Source organism: Chinchilla lanigera, unplaced genomic scaffold (genome assembly GCF_000276665.1).
Source record: "Chinchilla lanigera isolate Chin_1 unplaced genomic scaffold, ChiLan1.0 scaffold00032, whole genome shotgun sequence".
Classification (NCBI taxonomy): Eukaryota; Metazoa; Chordata; class Mammalia; order Rodentia; family Chinchillidae; genus Chinchilla; species Chinchilla lanigera.
In genome coordinates this window covers 12,483,981-12,502,859 of record NW_004955433.1, presented here as the reverse complement: position 1 = coordinate 12,502,859, position 18,879 = coordinate 12,483,981, and the positions used below count along the sequence as shown (strand labels likewise).

General features: G+C 39.4%; 1 long non-coding RNA gene across 7 annotated transcripts in view; it reads left to right on the top strand.

Annotated features, from left to right (window-relative positions):
* LOC102003796 overlaps positions 1-18,879 on the top strand; it is a 58,114-nt gene that overhangs the window by 14,044 nt on the left and 25,191 nt on the right. For all 7 annotated transcript variants that reach the window (XR_001234749.1, XR_001234751.1, XR_001234750.1 and 4 more), the window contains exon 4: positions 15,047-15,222. This is a non-coding gene — a long non-coding RNA (uncharacterized LOC102003796). The remainder of the gene's footprint in view (positions 1-15,046; positions 15,223-18,879) is intronic.

Sequence of the window (18,879 nt, the reverse complement as noted above, 5' to 3'; positions counted from 1 at the left end):
GACTTGTGGTAAGTGATAATGAGGATTTAAACTTTCCTTTGATTCCAGAACAAATGCTGCCAACTGGAAGGTGGTTGTCCCAACTTCTGGAAATTCAATTTACTGATGTTTCTATGACAACTCTATTCCTAGTATGTTTTATTCTATACATGTCAGAAAAACGTGTACTTGCTATATGTTCATGTCATACAAACATTTTGGCACTGAATAAGTGTACAGGTAGCAAGTGTCAGTGTGTTCATCGGAGAACTGGACTTCAGCCAGTAGAATACTTCGCTTATTCATTGCTGCACATATATACCTGCTGTGCTCTAACATTATGATAAGTCCAGGGGAGCAAAGATAAACGTGACATTTTCCCTATTCCACATGATGGGCAATGGGATCAGGCCAGGAGGTAAACATAACCAGCAAGTTAGTCTGTACCTTTGTAGAACTTACAGCTCAGGGTCTGCTGTGGAGACATGCCATAAACAGACCATTTCAGCTAGCATGACCAGAGAGCAAGGCAGGTGCTCTGGGAGCACAGGTCACTTCCTTTACCCAGCCTGATGGAGGGGGCGAGGTCAAGGAAGGCTTCCCAAAGGGGAAGGTCATTGGCATTGAGCTCTGAATAGAAGAGGGCACTAGACAGAGGAGGAAACATCACAGCCAGGAAGAGCAGGGCACATCTGAGAACGTTGCAGGAGTCCAGTTTGAGAGGAGCATGAGGGGCATTCACACAGAAGGGCAGAGGCAGGGCCAGGCTGGGAAGGGCTGTTAGGCACCCAGCAGAGGAGCTTGGACTTCATCTTACAGGCAGGTGGCCTCATAAGGTATTAAGCATTCATTTAAGTAGGTCTGAGTTTTAGAGGTATCATTTTGGCCTTCGTGTGGGGGATGTGTTGGAGGCTAATAAGGCTGGGTGTTGAGAAATCAGTTAAATTTTGGAAAGTTAGGTGTCCAGGCAGGAGTAACATCTGCCTGAGCTAACAGTGTTGCCAGGGCAAGAGATGTTAAGAAGCTGATGGAGATACTTGGGCGTTAGAAAGGAAAGGACTCTCTGACTGATTGCTTTGAAGAGCAGAGGAACAGCAGGTTAACAAGGGCATCTAGAAAGCTTAGCCATAGGTTTTTCATGATATTTTGAAAGAGGACCCAGGAGGGGCAGGTCTAGAGGGAAATATACTTGCTCAGTGTGAGCCCAGCAGTTGGTTCTGAGAAGCTGGTAGAATATCCATCCAAGAGATTTGGAATTCACAATCAATTCTTTCGTATCGGTATACTTTTTACTCTTAAAGGGCAGATTTCTCAAGGATTGTGTTTTTCTTTCATTATTTTTGTTGTGTAAGTGTACCTATGTATGTATGTATACAGTTCTAATGGGCCTACATAAAGCAAATCTCAAGACATTCTACTCAGTATTCTTGCAAGGTTTTTTTTGAAAAGATGGGGAATCAGGAGTATGTGAAGGAAAGAAAGAGAAAGAATACTCCTAACTGTTCTTTAACTAGTACAGAGAATTAAATGTGGGAATTTCAGTTGTGCATTTAAATTTAAAGAGAGAAGAGAATGAAACAATTCAGAGAAAAAAACCACTTAAAGTATTTATGTTTCTGGAGATTTGATGAGCATGGATTACAACATATGTTTAAATGATCACTATATCTTCAGGTTTTGATGGAGTGCTACATCAGTCTTTCCACAGATACTTAACACCTAGTAAGTTCTAGGGGTTAGGATAGCGTTGGTCTTAGAGTGCCATAGTAGTAGTCCATAGTAGCCATGGACCTTCCCTCTGGGATTTTATACCCTAGCTGGTGGTCTATAAGTCTAGAAGGCAGCTTTGTATGATATTCCTGGCGGTATCTGCTTCATATAATTAGCATGCATTTCAAGAATAATTTATATTTCTTAAAAATCTTATTACAACAAATCTGTAACAGTGCCCTCCAGAGGGTACTTCCATGTTCATAAGTGAAGAAAACAAAAAGAAGAAAGGGAGGGAGGCCCAGTGCCCCCTTGACTTGCTTCCTGTCAAGGTGGGCAGTGGAGCTGTTCTGAGCCAGGAGTAGGACCAGATGTGGACAGTAGTTCCTGGGTATTCCAGGGCAGCTAAGAGTTAAAGAGTTATTACTTATGAGCTCAAACAGGTTGAGGCAAAAATAGAGATTGAAAACACAGGTTTTAGAGTTAGAAGGGTGTTGGAACCTTGAAATTTTCATTTTGAAAACCATTAACTCAGGGGGCTAGGGATATAGCTCAGCAGCACAAGTGCCTACTTGGTAAGCACCAGGTCCTGAGTTCAATTCCCAGTAGCCACACACATAAAAAACTATCAGCTCCACTCAGAAGCTGAGCTAAGATTTTGAATTATATCACCAAATGACATCATTTTTGAGCAAATGCAATACATTATTTTTCTATCATCTTTTCCATGCCCAACATCACCTCTGTCCTTCATTTTTCAAGGGAATGGATATCACTTCTCCTGTCTGGTCATTTTTCTTTTTCCCATTTTCTCCTGATTTTTTCATTTGTTTGTTTTTGTTGTTTTGAGATAGGGTCTCACTGAGGAGCTCAGGCTGGCCTCAAAGTCACCATCCTCCTTGCCTCTGCTTTCCAGGTGCTCGGATTACAGGTGTGCACCACCACACCTGGCTCCTCTGTATTTTAAAATTCGCTGTTTCATTAATTTACTTTCCTCACTGGCTGGAGTTGGAAACAGCCTCTCTTGACCCACCCTTCACTCAGAATGTTTGCTTCCTCAGCTGCTGGCTTGCAGGAAGATGTTTGTAGAAATGTGCCTTCCCATCAAGTCTCTCCACTCTCCTTTCTCAGGCACCCTGTGCCATCCACTTATCTGGTTGCTGCTGCTTGTGCTTCCCAGTTCTCATCCTGCCTGACCTCTCTGAGCATCCACGGTCTCTCCGGCCACCTGAAGTGCTGCTGTCCCAGTCCTCCTTGGCCCCTGACTTTGTCCATTTTGCGGGCCACCTCCCTCAATGGTGGCTGCTCCCTGAGATGCCGTGCTGACTTCAGTACTCTCCTTTGCCTGAGCCTAGGTGTGAAATTCTCAGCGTCAGCCTTGGCCCTGCATTCACTTCTTTGACTGCCCTCTCCACCTCCATCGTGCTTCCTGTGGTTGCTCCTCCCCCACTTAGCCCAGTCTGGCCACCATGTTGTCAGATTGGGTCAAGTCTGCCTTCCCAACCTTCCAAAGCCCACTCCTTAGTCTGGCTCCTCTATCAGAGAGACTGAACAGAGGAGTCATGGTCTCTGTGCCCAGAAAGGCTACAGTCTCTCTTTTAATGTTGCCCAGGTCTGTAACGGAGCCCAAAACGGTTTTTTTTAGAGAATTTTTAGTTTTGTAACAAAAGTGAGGTACAGAAGTTTCCTGTAGATCATCTACCCAACCCCTTCCCTTATCAGCTCTCCCCATCAGATAGGTGTTTTGTCACTTAATCAGCCGTCATTGGTGTCAGTGTTGTCCAAAGTCTGCAGTTTACATTAAGGCTTTTTTTGATGTGTGCTCTCTGGGTGTAGACAAGTGTATAGAGACATGGATCCAGCCTTGCAGTATCCTGCAGAATCATCTCACTTCCTGTGTTAGTTTTCTTGTTGCTGAGACAAAGTACTTGACACCCAAAGCTAGCGGAGAAAAGGTTTATTTTGCTCATGTACAAAGTGTTTCAGTCCATAACACGCTTCAAGGAAGAGTGGCATCCCAGAGCAGAAACAGTTCATGGTAGGAAGAAGGTAGCAAAGGAACAAGGAAACCACAGTTCCCTCTGCCCCTTATATCTTATCCATGGTACCTCCCTTAGGGCGGGTAGCCCTCGCACCCTTAGTTCTAGAGTCCTTGATCCTAGCATTGCACCGTAAATCAATCCCAGTGTCACACACTCCAGATCCTTCTGAAAAAAAAAAAAAAAAAAAAAACCCACCTAAGACTGCATGAGGCTTTTGGGGGCCATCTAGACACAAGCCATAGCACTGCTCTCCTCTTCCCAGTCTCAGGAATCACTGATCTTACTGTCTCCATAGTTTTGCTGTTTTTCAAAATATTTTAGAGCTGGAATCATATGGTATGTTAGACGCTTAAGACTGATTTCTCACTTTAGAAGTCTCAGACAGGAGGATAACAAGTTTGAGCCTAGCCTGAGCAACTTAGCAAGACCGTGACTCAAAATAAAAATTTTTTTGAACAAAGAACTAGTGATGTAGCTCAGTTCAGAGGCCTTGAGTTCAATCCCCAGTGCACCCACCCACTCGTATCTCACACTGTCACACTGACACACACAGAGACAGATTTCTTTCACTTATATGTATTTGTTTTTTTCCATATCTTCATGACTCCATAATTTGGATTTTTGTTTGTCTCACATTCACCTACTGAAGGACACCTTCATTGCTTCCGAGTTTTGGCAGTTAAGGATAAACCTGCTATAAACATCTGTGTATCATCATCAAAGAGCGTCATTGCTAGATCACATGTAACATGTTTTGTAAGAAACTGCCAAATTGTCTTCCAAAATGGTAGCACCTTTTGCATTCTCAGCAGCAGTGAATAAGAGTTCTTGTTGCTTCATAGGTCAGGATTTGGTATTGTCAGTATTCTGGCTTTTGGCTGTTTAATAGATATACAGAGATATCTCATTTTAACTTGCATTTGTCTGATGACTGATGTTGTGGAGCATCTTTTTATATGCCTATTTGCTGTCTATGTCTCCTTTGTTGTTGTTGTTTTTTGAGATAGCATCTTGCTGTATAGGCCAGGTTGGCCTGGAACTTGACACTCTTCCTGCTTCAGCCTCCTGAGTGCTTGCATTATAGATATGTGCCACCATACACAGCTTGTATTTTTTTAAAATTAGTTTATTGTGATAAGAATACATAATATGAGATCTTAACAATTTTTAACTTGTTAAATTAAAATTTACTGTTACAATACAGTAATACTAACCAAAGAGACATTGTTGAGCTTATTCAGCATACATAATTGAGACTTCATGCCCAGTGGTTGGCAGTTTCTCACACCCTGACAAGCACAATTCTACTCTCTAATTCTGTGAGTTGGACTACTTTACATACCTCATATAAGTAGAATCATGCAATACTTGACCTACTGTGACTGGCTTATTTTATTAGCATAATGTATTCAAGATTCCTTATGTTATAGTATGTGTGAGAATTTCCTCTTTTTAAAGGCTTAGTAATATTCCATTATGTGTATATACCACATTTTTAAAAATCTATTCATCTATCAATAGACATATAGGTTCATTCTGCATTTTGACTGATGTGAATCATGCTGCAGTGAACACTGGAGTGTTAATAGCCCTTCAAGATCCTGACTGTAGTTTTTTTTTTTTTTTTTTTTTTGAGAAATACTCAGAAGTAGACTGCTGCATCATTATGGTACTTACTTACTTACTTATTTGTGAGGAACCTCCATGCTGTTTCCCAGTGATTACACCATTTTGCATTTCTACCAGCTATGTACAGGGTTGTAATTTCCTCACATTTGCCAACATTTTGTTTGGAGATTACTGTTTTTAATAAAAACCAGCTTAATAGGTACTGGCTTTGTTCTGCATTTGTTTGATGATTAGTGCTATTGAGCATCTTTTCATGTACAAGTTGGCTGTTTGTTGTTTTCTTTGGAGAAATATCCATTCAAGTCTTTGCTCCTTTTAAAAACTGAGCCACCAGTCTTTCTGCTGTTGCAGCAGTTTCTTCTATATTTCTGAAATTGACCTCTTATCTGACATATGGCTTTCAGATATTCTGTGCCATTCCTGGGGTTACCATCTCACTCTGTTGATTGTTTCCTTGGCAGCACACAAGCTTTTTCTTTTTTTCTTTTTTTTTTATTTTTTGGTTTTTCTCCGGTACCGGGAACCGAACTCACGACCTTGCGCTTGCGAGGCAGGCGCTTTTGCCGCTGAGCTAAATCCCCAGCCCCTTGCACACAAGCTTTTTCTTAATGCAGTCCTAGTTGTTCATTTTTGCTTTTGTTGCTTGGGCATTTTGTGTCATATCAATAAAGTGATTGTTAGTATCAATGTCATACAACTTTTCTCTTATATTTTCTTATAGTTTTATAGTTTGGGATTGTATATTTAAACCTTTTTAATTCATTTGAATTAATTTTTGCTTATGATGTAAGGATCAAATTTCATTCTTTTGCGTTTGGATATCCAATTTCCCAGTACCTTACTGAAGAAACTGTCTTTCCTCTGTCGTGTATTCTTGGCAACCTTGTTGAAGATGCATCAGCCATGTATGCATGATTTTCCATCTGTATCCTTTAGTCAGGTGTCAGAGTCTGTGGCCCATTTTTTAAATTTTTAAAGAATCAGATTGCTTGTTTTCTTATTGATGAGTTGTAAGAGTTCTTTATGTATTTTTTAATAGTTCTATAATATCAGTATTCAACTGGATATAATTGATATCTATAGACTACACCCAACAACAACGGAATATACATTCTTTTCAAGCTCACATGGAACATTCATTAAGACAGAACATATCAGATAATATATTTTCTAGGTGTTTTTCCTAGTTTGTGGTTTGTCTTTTCATTTTCTCAACAATGTCTTTTACAGAGCAGAAATTTTTAATCATAACAAAGACCAGCTTATCAGTTCTTTCTTCCATAGATGATGCTTTTCCATTATATATGAAGTCATTGCTTAACCCAGGGTCATCAAATCTCCTGTGTTATCTTCTAGTTGTTTCATGTTTTGCATTTTACATTTAGGTTTGTAGTTCCCTTTGAGTCAGTTTTCCTTAAGAATGCAAGATGTGTGCCTAGATACAATTTTTTTCATGTAGATTTTCCTTTGTTCCAGCAGTTTCTTGAAAATATTCTTTTTCCCCAGTATATTGCTTTTGTTTCTTTGTATGGACCAGTTCAATCTATTTATTTGTGTCTATTTATAGATTTTTTTTCTTCTATTTCATAGATTTATTCTTTTGCCAGTAGCACAGTGTTTTTCTTACTGTATGTTTATAGTAAGTCTTGAAGTTAGTTTCACTCCTCCAACTTTGTTCTTCAGTATTGCGTTGGTTATTCTGAGTCTTTTGTATCTCCACATAATCTTTAAAATCAGTTTGTTGATCTGCACAAAATAACTTGTGGGATTTCATTTCCTGTCTTGGTCAAGTTGTAAAGAACTGACATCCCAACAATGTGAAGTCTTCCTATCCATAAACATGGAATGCCTCTCTACGTATGTCATTCTTGATTTCTTTCATCAAATTTTTGTACTTTTTCTCATGCATATCTTGTACACATTTATACTTCAGCTTTCATGTGTTAGTTACTTTTCTCTCGTTGCTGAGACAAAATACCTGACCCCCAGATTAAAGAGGGAAAGGTTTCTTTAGTTCAAATTTATGTATGTTTCAGTCCATAATCAGCTGGCTCCAAGACAGAATGGCATGGCTGAGGGGCAACCATTCATGGCCACAGAAGACAAAAAAAGCAACAAGAGCAAAAGGGAGGGAACAAACCTCTTTTCTTCCCTTGTATTGTAAGCAGGCTACCTGCCCTGGGTCAGGTGTAGTACTCACATCATTTCCCTGCCCTCCTCTTGCACAGGCTCAGGATGTTTACAAAGTAAGGACCCTGACCCCTTGCTAAGTCACTTAGTTAAACTTCTCAAGTTGACATAATGAACAATCTCCTAGAGCAGTAAGGGCATGTCCTCTACACCCTGGGATGTAGAACTGCTGAGTTACTTAGTTAAGCTTCTAGATTTCTCAAGTTGGCGCAATATATCAACCATTACAGTTGATTTTTAAGAGTTTTAATGTAAATGGTATTATTTTTAAATTTCAAATTCTGCTTATTAATTGCAGGTATATAAGAGAGCAACTGAGTTTTGTATCTTACCCTTCTATCCTTTTCTAATTTTTATTTTTTTATTTTTATTCATTCTTCCTGTTTTACATTTAATGTGCTCTTCTTTTTTTACTTTCCTAAGGTTGAAATTTAGATTCTTGGTTTCAGATATTTCTTTCTTTCTAATATACTTATTCAATACTATAACTTTCTATGTGTGCCACAATTTTTTAAAATTGTACTATATTTATATATTTTTTTTCTGGCGATTGAGTCTGTGGTCTTTGCACTGAACTGCACAATCTTCATCCCTCAGCCTCCCAAAATGCTGTTAAATTTCTCATACTATTTCTTCTTTGGACTGTGTGCTATATAGAAGGATATTGTTTAAAATCCAAGTATTTTATCATTTTTCCAGCTTTTTGTTAATGACTTCTAGTTTAATTCTCTTATATTCTGAAAGCAAATATTGTTTGATTTGTATTCTTTTCAAATTTTGAAATGTGTTTTATGATTCAGAATGTGTTCTGTCTTAATGAATGTTCCATGTGAGCTTGAAAAGAATGTATATTCTGTTATTGTTGGGTTTAGTCTATAGATGTCAATTTTATCCAGTTGAATACTGGTATTATACAGCTAAATTTTATTTTTACTGATGATGTGCTTGGAGGATCTGTCCATTTCTACTATAATAGCATATCCATCTGTTTCTCCTTGCAATTCTATCCATTTTTTTCTCATATATACTTGGCTGTATGTTGTTAAGTACCTGCACATTAAGGATTGTTGTATCTTCCTGAAGAATTGACCCCTTTGTTATTCTGTAATGCCTGTGTTAATCCCTGATAACTTTATTTGTCCTGATGTGTACTCAGTCTGTTATTAATATAGCTACTTTCACATTTTGGATTAATGTTAGCATGGTACAGATTTTCTGTGTTTACTTTTTTTTTTTTTCATTTTTGGTTATTCTGGGGATTGAACCCAGGGTCTTCACACTGAGTTACATTCTCAGCCCTTTTATTTGTATTGTGAGACAGCATATCATTCAGTTGTTCAAGCTGGGCTTGAAGTTGTTGATCTCCCTGCCTCAGACTCCCAGAGTACCAGGATTATAGGCACGTGCAACCACATCCGCCTCCATCTATTTTCTTGAAGCCCTCAGGATGTCACAGTAAATTTTTTAAAAACAGCAGTGCAGTGGGTGTATAATGCCCACATTTAATTTTTAGGAGTATTTGTATGGATGAGTAATTTATTTTAATTTTATGAATTTTATTATATTATACAATGTATACTTAACAGGAAAATAAAATAATAAAATATTAAATTTTTAATATGTGGTGTTTAGAATAAATATCACTACTTTCAACATCAACTGTTTACTTGCTTACAAAGTCTGAAAAACAGCGACAGAAACAAATTCCTATGTGAACTACAATGAAAATACATATAAATTTTTACCACAGAAATAATCTTTACTTGAATTATCATACCTAAGGCAGTCTTCACACATGAAAACTGCATGTTCCATACACAAGTATTGCAGCACGTGTGTTTTACTTTCTTGTCTTTTTTGGCAGGTCGTCATTGTCACCTCTCTTGTGTTCCTGTTTTGTCAGGTGGTTCCTATTATTACAATACATATGCTTAGCAGGAAAATAAAATCTATAAAATAGCAAACATATACTGAGTGTATAGAATAAACAGCAACATTTTCTACTTCAACTGTTTGCTTACTAAATATAAAAAATAACAAATAAATTCCTGTATGAACTACAATGAAAATACAAATAAAACTCTACCGCAAAAATACCTTTACTTGAATTATCACACCTAAGGCAGCTTTCACACATGAAAACTGTTTCAAACACAAGTGTTACTTACACTAATAGCACATGTGTTTTGTTTTCCTGTTTTCTTCGGTAGGACATACTTGGCATCTTGCCGGTCTTCCTGTCTTCCCAGTAGGTTTTTGTGAAGTTTCACCTGTCTGCTCACCAGTCTGCTCCAGAATTCTTCCAACAGATACATACTGTTCTTCCTCTGTTGTAATTGTTCATTTATCAATTCTAGTCCCAGTCCTCTAAGGAAATTTCTTTGCAATATTTTGTGCTTGTTATTTTCTTTGTAAACTATGAAACTATGCCTGACACGTTTAGGATCAAGTAAAACAAACATTGGCCAACACTTTGTGTTTCAAGTGAAATCATAGTTGCATAGATACATAGCTCATCACAGTGTCTACTGTGCCTTTCGTTTTGTTGTCAAGTGACTATTTCTGGCATCATTTGTGTTGAAGATTCACTATCAATCTTTTTTATGAGACAGGGTCTCATTATGTCATCTGGGCTGGCCTTGAACTTACTATGTAGTGTAGGCTGCCTTGAACTCACAGGATCTTCCTGCCTCAGCCTCTGGAGTGCTGGGATTATAGGCGTGCACCACCACTCCTGGCTTCACTATTTGTATTATCATGGCATAACCTGGCAGTATCAGTACTGATTTTTCCTTGCCCTATATGCCAATGTTTTCTTTCTGAAATCCAAAGATTATACTATACATTTCTCTGCTGTGAACTTGCAACATTTTTTTTCAGGAATCTCTGCTGGTTCCTGTGAATAGTTTCTGTGCTGGTCAACTGGTGTTTTTTCTGTTTTTTTGGGGGCTTTTTTTAGCAAATGTAACATCAATGGATACCTAGTGAACCAATTGTTGAATGTGACATTTTGGTTACTTTTTGAGATAAATACGATAAGTCTATTCATGAAGACATATAGTTTATTAGTGCATGAAGAAAGACCTGGTAGCTGATTTCCAGGATGAATTTCTAAATATAAGGTGTACAATGTCTTCACATCTACCAAGGCACATATATTTTTATACCATATTGGGAAGGTTTATTTGACATTTGTTGCTGAAAGCTATTTTTTTTTTTTCTTGCAGTACCGGGGATTGAACTCACAACCTTGTGCTTGACAGGCAGGCACTTACACCACTGAGCTATATCCCCAGCCCTGTTGCTGAAAGCTATATCAACCACAAAATGGAAAATTAAGCAAGTTGTTCATCAGTTGTCATGTATTCAAATGGTGTATAAAGTGCTTTGACAGTTTGCAACAAAGCTTTCAGAAAATGAGCAAATAGCAGCCAACTTGTTGGATTGTTTTCTTTTTTGGTGAGTCTTTTTGTCATCAAAATATAGATGGTTTTGCAGGAAACCAAATCTCTTGAGTGCCATTGTTGTAAAAATCTCAATGCCACATCTGTCACTTCTCCATAAATCTTTCGGATTCTGACAATTAGAATGAGAAAGTCTTGCTAAGAAGGCTTTTAGTTCAGATAGTGAGGTATCACAATAAGTATATTTTTTTGTTTGTTTGTTTTTTGTTTTTTGTTTTTTTTCCGGTACTGGGAATCAAACTCATGACCTTGCGCTTGCCAGGCAGGTGCTGTGCCGCTGAGCTAAATCCATATTACTATTAGTGCATATAGAATGTTTTACTGGTATATCATTATTAGTGTATTTTATAACATTTTGTAGCATATCATCTGTTACAAACAATTTCCAACACTGAATGACAGTGTTGGCATTGTATCCAACAGGTTTCAGCCCTGGCGAGCAAGCACCTAATAACACTTTCTAACCTAGTTCTAACATTGGATCTGTACATGACCATTTATAGCATTTTGACTAGTCAAATATTTATTTACATTACTGTTTTCTTCCTTCATCTGAATCCAGGTCTTCATTCTGTACTTCTGTATCTGTAATATCTTGCTCCATCCCACTGTCACAGCTTTAGCTTACATAATCCACATCATCATCAATAGCCAAGTCACTTGATGACTCACTTTTAGCCTCCTCCCAAAATTGTAAGAGCAGATTTTCATGCAACTTTATACTGAACTGGGCTAACTCTACAAGAGAAATGAAAAGAAGACATTTACTGAAACAAACTATAAATACACAAAACTGTGACACAGCATGTAAGATAGGTAAAACTCACTTGTATATACTTGAACACACATTCGTATGTCTTTCTATTCAGTTCGTCTACCAAGTAGGTGAACACAAAGATTGCTTCCTGTATTCCCCTAGTGTAGCTACTGAGACACACAGCCAGCTACTGTTATGCTAATGTAAATATTTTTCCCACACTGGCCTCAAACTTACCATTCTCTTGCCTCAGTCTCTTCTTGTGCAAGAAGGTACTATGATACTTGGCTTGTATTACAGTATTTTTGATTCCTAGCATTTTTTTTTTTCTTGGAATTTTCACATCTCTGCTTAAATTTCCCTTTGCCTTCTCCTTCCCTCTAGTTTATTCATTAGAGTTAGTATTTTAGCCATTAGCTTAGTTGGTTTGTGTTGCTCTAAATAATACAGCGTGAATAAAGAAGAAAGGCATTTTCCATAGTTCTGGAGACTTAGAAGTCTGAGATCAAGACACTGGCATGTGGTAGCTGGTGACAGTTGTCTTGCGGTGTCCTCACATGGCAGTAGAGTGAAAAAGTGAGAACTTATCCTTGGATCCTGTTTTTTAGCAGCATTAATCCATTCATAAGGTCCTCTCATTAAGGTCTATTGCCAAACACTACTGTTTTGGAAATTAAATGTCCAACATTAGAGTTGTGGAGCTGACGAACGCATTCAAACCATAGTAAACCAGTTGCTTTAAATCTCTAGACCAGTAATTCTAACCTCCTCACCATATCTGAATCTGATCCTGATGCTCTATCTATTCAAATTGTTTTGTTTTGTTTCCCTTTAGTGTACCTTGTAGTTTTTTTTTGTGTGTGTGTGTGATAGATGGCCATGAAGTACAAGGTAGGAAGAAATACTGGAAATATGCCTTCACTAGTGTGGTGAGAAGAGAGCTATTCTATAATTCTATAATTAGGTCTCAGTCTTTCAGTGAGCTTATCTCTGAATTGTGAACCTCAAACATCTCAGTCCCCTCTTAGATGCGGCAAGGTGAGTGGTGTTGCAGTTTAGATCTAAAATGTCCCCCACAAATCTCATGTGTTCAGAGATTTCGGAAGGTGGACTTTTAGAAGGTGGTCAGATGATGGGGCACTGTACTCATCAGTGGATTAATCACTGATGAGTTCATAGCTGAATGTGCTGTTAGGAGACAGGGCCTAGTTGGGGTGGTAGATCACTCAGGGCGTGACCTGGCAGAGTGTGTTCTTATTCCTGGCTCCTTCCTTCCCTTGATCTGTTTCCTGGCTACCCAGGATTGAGCAGCTTTTGTCGGCCATGGCCTTCTATGCCATTTCTTCCTTGGAGCCAGGCAGCTATGGACTGAACTCTCTGAAACTGTAAACCAAAATAAACCTGTCCTTGTTTAAGATGCAGGCATTGACTATTTTGTTGCAGTGATAGGAAAGTGGCTAGTACAACTGGTATAGGGTTGAAGCTGTGCATTTCCCTGCTTTTCTACATGAAAATCTAGAGGGGGCCTGAAATTGAGGCAGTGCATTCAGGTCAGTTGGGCTCTGATAAAACCCCAGCAGGTTAGGCTCTGTTTAAATAGTTTGTCCTCGGGGAAGATCTGGTCAAGAAGAATGGAGTCAAATAGAATGTTCTGGAGGATTTCAGAATTGTCACCTTTTCTCTCCCCGCTCCTAGAATCCCAGGGAGCCTTTTCTCTCCCTTATTCACTATGACAACTTAGTAGAACTCTGGTTATCCAAAAGAATCCCCTAACCCCACCATGACTGGATTCTCCTGGAGTTTTTCTTTTCTTTTCTTTTCTTTTTTGTACCAAGAATTGAACTCAGGACCTTGTGCTTGCCAGGCAGGTGCTTATCCCACTAAACTATATCCCCAGTCCCTCTCTTGGAGTTTTTAACTGTCGGATTCCACACACTAGGTCTCCAGCAGCTAATCAGTTATGGTTCAGGTTTCCTACACTGTTTCTGGTTCCCTCAGAAGTCTTTGCTGTGATAAGTTGTATCTACCTGTCTGTCGCTCCTATTTTGGTGTCAGCAGTTTACCTATGACCTCATTCTTACAGCTTTAATAAAAGTTATTGATTTTTCAACTTGTTCAGTGTGTTAGGTTTTTATCTCTCATTGCTGAGATGAAATATCTGACACCCATAGTTAAAAGGGGAACGATTTATTTAGCTCACGATTTGTAGAGGATTCAGTCCATAATCGGCTGGCTCCAAGGCAGGGTGGCTTCACAGAAGAGAGCAGTTCCTAGTGAGCAGTAGACAGCAAAAACAAGCTAGAGAAGAAAGAGAAACATGCCTCTCTCTGCCCCTTTTATCTAATCCAGACTGCTGGGGTTAGGACGGTGCCAATGCAATTAGTGGGCTGATCCAGCAATCACCCACCCTTAATCCCCGCATCCCTTAATCTCAGCATTGAACCACTAATCAATCATATACTCTAGATTCAGCAACCTCCACAAAAGCCCCATTTAAAGTACATGAGGATTTGGGGGGACATCTCAACACAAACCATAACATTCAGATTTTAGCTTTCTGTTTATTCAGATAAAGGGACAACTTCCAAACTATATAGCAGACTCGAAACCAGAAATCTGCAAGGGACAACTTCCAAACTATATAGCAGACTCAAAACCAGAAATCTGCAAATGTCTTTTGTCAGTGTATGACAAAAAAAAAAAAAAAAAAAAAAAAAAAAAAAAAAGCGTAAAATGAAAACATGTAGGGATTTGTATAGCAATTTGACATTGCCACAATACCCAAGTATATAATTTTGTATCATACAAAAATCTCTGTAACTGCTATAGTTGGGATCTAAATGTCCCCCTAGGGCCTGTGTGTTGAAGGTTTTGCCCCTAAGGTGGTGCCATTGGAATGTGGTAGAACTGTTGGCATATGGACCATAGTGGGAAGCCCTTAGGTCAGTGAGCAGAGGATGTCCTTTCAGTAAGGACTGTGAGACCCTGGTCTCTTCCTCTTTGTTTCCTGGTTTATAATGTGAGTGGCTTTGCTTTGCCATGCTCTCTCACCATGATGTGCTGCCCCACCCCAGGCCCAAAGCAATAAGAGCAGCCAATCATGTACTACAATCTCTAAAACTATGAAACTATGAACTAAAGTAAAGCTTTTCTTCTTACAAGTTAATTATCTCAGGTATTTTGTTTTAGTAAGAGCAGTTAACTAATGCAACAGCAGATTAGAAATTAGAAACAGAACAAAGCAACCAGCACTAACAGTTGTTTTTCACTTGCAGATAGAAGCAGCATGGGACCAGGAAGAGTCAAGAAACTGATAATTTGAATAATGATTTGGAATGGAAAGATCCCCTTCTTGCAATTGTCTAGACTCTATCCTAATACCCAGAGAAGTTCATATTGTCTGCAGTGGACTTGGAAGCATAATGAGGGTTTCTGGACTGGACATAGAGGGGTAAGCACAGACGTCCCCCACTTCCCATTACCTCATCCTTGCTGTCAGAAGGACTTGCTAAAATGAGATCTAATTGTCATGCCCTCACTTAAATCCTCCAGAAGAATCCTTCTGCCTAATACTTCTCAGTTTCTTGGGACCATTCACAAGATCACCACTTAATTGGTGGACTCAGCCAGTTTCCTTCCATACCCCCAGCCTGGACAACCTTTTCTGTTTTCTTGGAGGATGTGCTTCTATCCCCACACCTGTGCTTTTCCTGCTGCTTACCTTTTCTTGGCAAGATCTCACATGTTTTAACACCTTCCTTGGTTTTTGTTGATTTTTTTTTTTTTTTTTTTTTGATCCTGAGGGTGGAACTCAAGGCCTCATACATGTGCCTCTTAGCTACATCCTAGCCAACATCTTTCTTTTTAAGATTTCTACACTTGAAGTCAAAGGCCAGATGCTCAATAAGTGTTGTATAAGTATAGAGCAAGAAAGGGAATTTATATGCTAAGCCAGACCTATGATAATTTCACTGTATTGCATCTTCATTGGACATTTCACAGCTGGAAAGATGGATGTGTCTTAAACCTTATCTTAGTTACTTTTTCTCCTTGCTGGGACAAAATACCCAAGAACCACAATTTAAAGGAGAAGAGGTTTATTTTAGTCATCTGTTTAGTCCATGTTAGGCCAGGTCCAAGGCAGGAAGGGAATGTGAGAGGGCTTGGGCAGAGAGCGGTTTGTGGGATGGCAACCAGGAAGCAGGAAGAGAATCAAAGGAGGAGCCTGGAAGGGAGGTATGGCCTTGTAGGCTATGCCCCCAGTGATGCACCTCTTCCAACAAGACTGCATCTACTCAGAGGGTGTCAGCTGTAAGGCCCCTTACAGCTTACAGGTCAGCTCCCAAAAGCCCCACCTATGATCACATGACACTTTGACAGGACATCCAGATATAAACAATAACAAACTTTTAGGCAGGAGTCAATACTGAATAATGCAAGATCTGGCATCTCAACAAATGAGCCTGGGTAAGATTGGGTGTCTTAGTTACTTTCTAGTCACAGAAACTCAATACTGGACACCCACAACTTAAAGGAGTAAAAGCTCACATTTTATAGAGGTTTCAGTCTACAATACAGTAGCTCCATGGCAGGACAGTATGGTAGAGAGGCATAGCAGAGGAATAGCTGCTCATATCATGGCAGCCTGCAAGCAGAGTCAAAGGAGCAGCCTGGCAGAGAGCTACAGCCAGGAAGAGCACTGCAGCCAGGCAGAGAGCTACAGCCTTCCAGACCATGTCCACAGTGACCCGCCTCCTCTGACCAAGCTCCACCTCCCAGCATCACTTTTAGCTATAAACTTACCAGTGGACTCATCCACTGATGATCATCCCACCCCCATGATCCAGTCACCTTCCCAAAGCCCCACATATAGGCACATGAGGATTTGGAGGGACATCTAGCTATAAATCAAAACAAGGGGTATTAATACAGAAGAGGCTTCTTACAGTGAGGCACAAGGAGGGTAGCTTTCCAGGATGGAGGAGATTTGCTGAGATTCATACCCTTCTCAGGTGGAGATGTTCTGCAGAAGGGGTTGACCAACTTTTTCTGTAAAGAACCACATAGTGAATACTTTGGGTTTCTTTTCCAGGTAATCTCTCTTGCAACTGCTTTGTCATTGCAGTATAAAAGCAGCCATAGACAAAAGGATGTGACCGTGATCTAGTGACACTTTTACAAAAGTGTTGCAGTAGCATTTATAAAACCACCTGTAGACTGGACTTTAAAGGAGAGAGAATGTCCCCCTTCCTCTGCCCTGCCTCCTAACAGCCTGTTATGAGATCTCAATGGGTTTACCACTGCAGTTCTTAAACCCCCAGATCTTTCTTTTCTCAAAGTAACATAAACACTGAACAATCTGCACCTACCCACTTATGAGTGCAGAGGTCTAACATGTCCTTGGATGGTGCAGTGGAAGCTCTAGAGACCTTCCTGTGTCCTGTGTTTATAAGATCTTTAACCCAGGTTGAGAAGAGTTAATGATATTACTGATATCTCTCATCTTTTCTGAATCTGGCATCCAGACATTTGTAAACTACATTTTGGTTCAACAGTAATTTATGGAGCACCCACATCTTTACAATGTAAAAGCTGAATCAAAATGGTGGGTTGGTCAGCTTTCCAGTGCTGGGACAAAATACCTGGCATCTACGACTTAAAGGAGGAGAGGTTTATTTTTGGCTCATGATTTCAGAAGTGTTGGTCCGTGATCAGGTAACCCCAACACAAAAACATCATGGAGAAAGGTACAGTGGAACAAAGCCACTCAACTCTTGGTACCCAGGAAACACCATGGGCTGGAAAAAGTCAGAGGGGAAGAACAGTCCTCAAGGTCATGTCCCCATGACCCACTTCCTCTGATTAGGCCCCAACTCTGAATTGCTCATTCTGCTATGAATTTATCAATGGGTTAACCCATTGATGATGTTAGTGCCTTTCCAATTCAGCCGCTTCTCCATGAATCTCATTCCAGTCAGTTGACCCTCAAGATGAACCATCACAGCGACAGGGCGTATTAGTTGTTCATCACACAGATGCATAAACTAAGTTTGTTTTTCTATAGCTTTTTCTCATGAGTGTAATGTGTATAAGTTCACAACCTCTCTTCTCACTATTTATCCTGGGACATTTAGTTTTTCATTTTGAAAGACCATTTTGAATAAATTTATTGTCAATTTTAGAGAGGACTGGCTTATTTTAGTTTGTTCTAATGTTATGTGCTTTTATGCTTGAGTTATTTACTATGACTTTAGTTATTGACCTATTTTATTTGTCATTTTATAGCACACATATTTTCAGTGGAGACACTTAGCCTAAGCTATATTTATTTATACCACAGTGCATTAGCCATAAAACTATCTAACTACAGTAAAACCACTATAATCTGGAACCCTTGGGGAGTGGGTTATTCAAGATAGCCAAGTTTTAAGAATTAACATTAACTATTTGTGTTGGAAATCTTTCTATAATATGTTCACTTCTTAACCTGGAAACAATATATGAAGTCTCATTTAACTTTGACAATAACTCATGGTCATCAGTAAGACTTGGACTGTGTAACTCAGTTCTCATTAAGTGACTTAGGTACTTTGTTTTAGTTGTTTGTTGTTGCTTTAGCTCTCATTGTCCCTGCTTAAAACCCTTCCGTGTTTCTGATTGCCGCCTGCTGTATTTTTCACTGGTCTTCTCGCTAAGTCTCCTTCTGACTTTCAAGTCACTGCTGTTAGGCGTCTGTGGACTTGGAGATCAGATGATGGAGCTTGTTAGAATATGGCCAGAGTATGGAAAGGCTTCCCCAGGCCATGGATGGTCAGACTCTGAAGTCTGTATTTACTTGCAAGCAATTCTGGACCCTCTTTAGAGTCTTATTCACAAGCAAGTAGGTTTTAACCGTGGGCAATGAGAGGGAGGAGGTGTGGCTCCTGGCTCCTCTACACTTTCTTCTCCTCCTCCCAGAGCTCTGCTTCCAGCCAAGACAGGGAAGCTCTGAGGCCTGAGTCACAGACTCAAGGGAACTAGTTGAACACAAGCTAGAATAAAAAACCCAATTTAAAATATGCCTCATTTTAAGTTCACAAGCTTTTTTTATGGCTATATAATACTATTC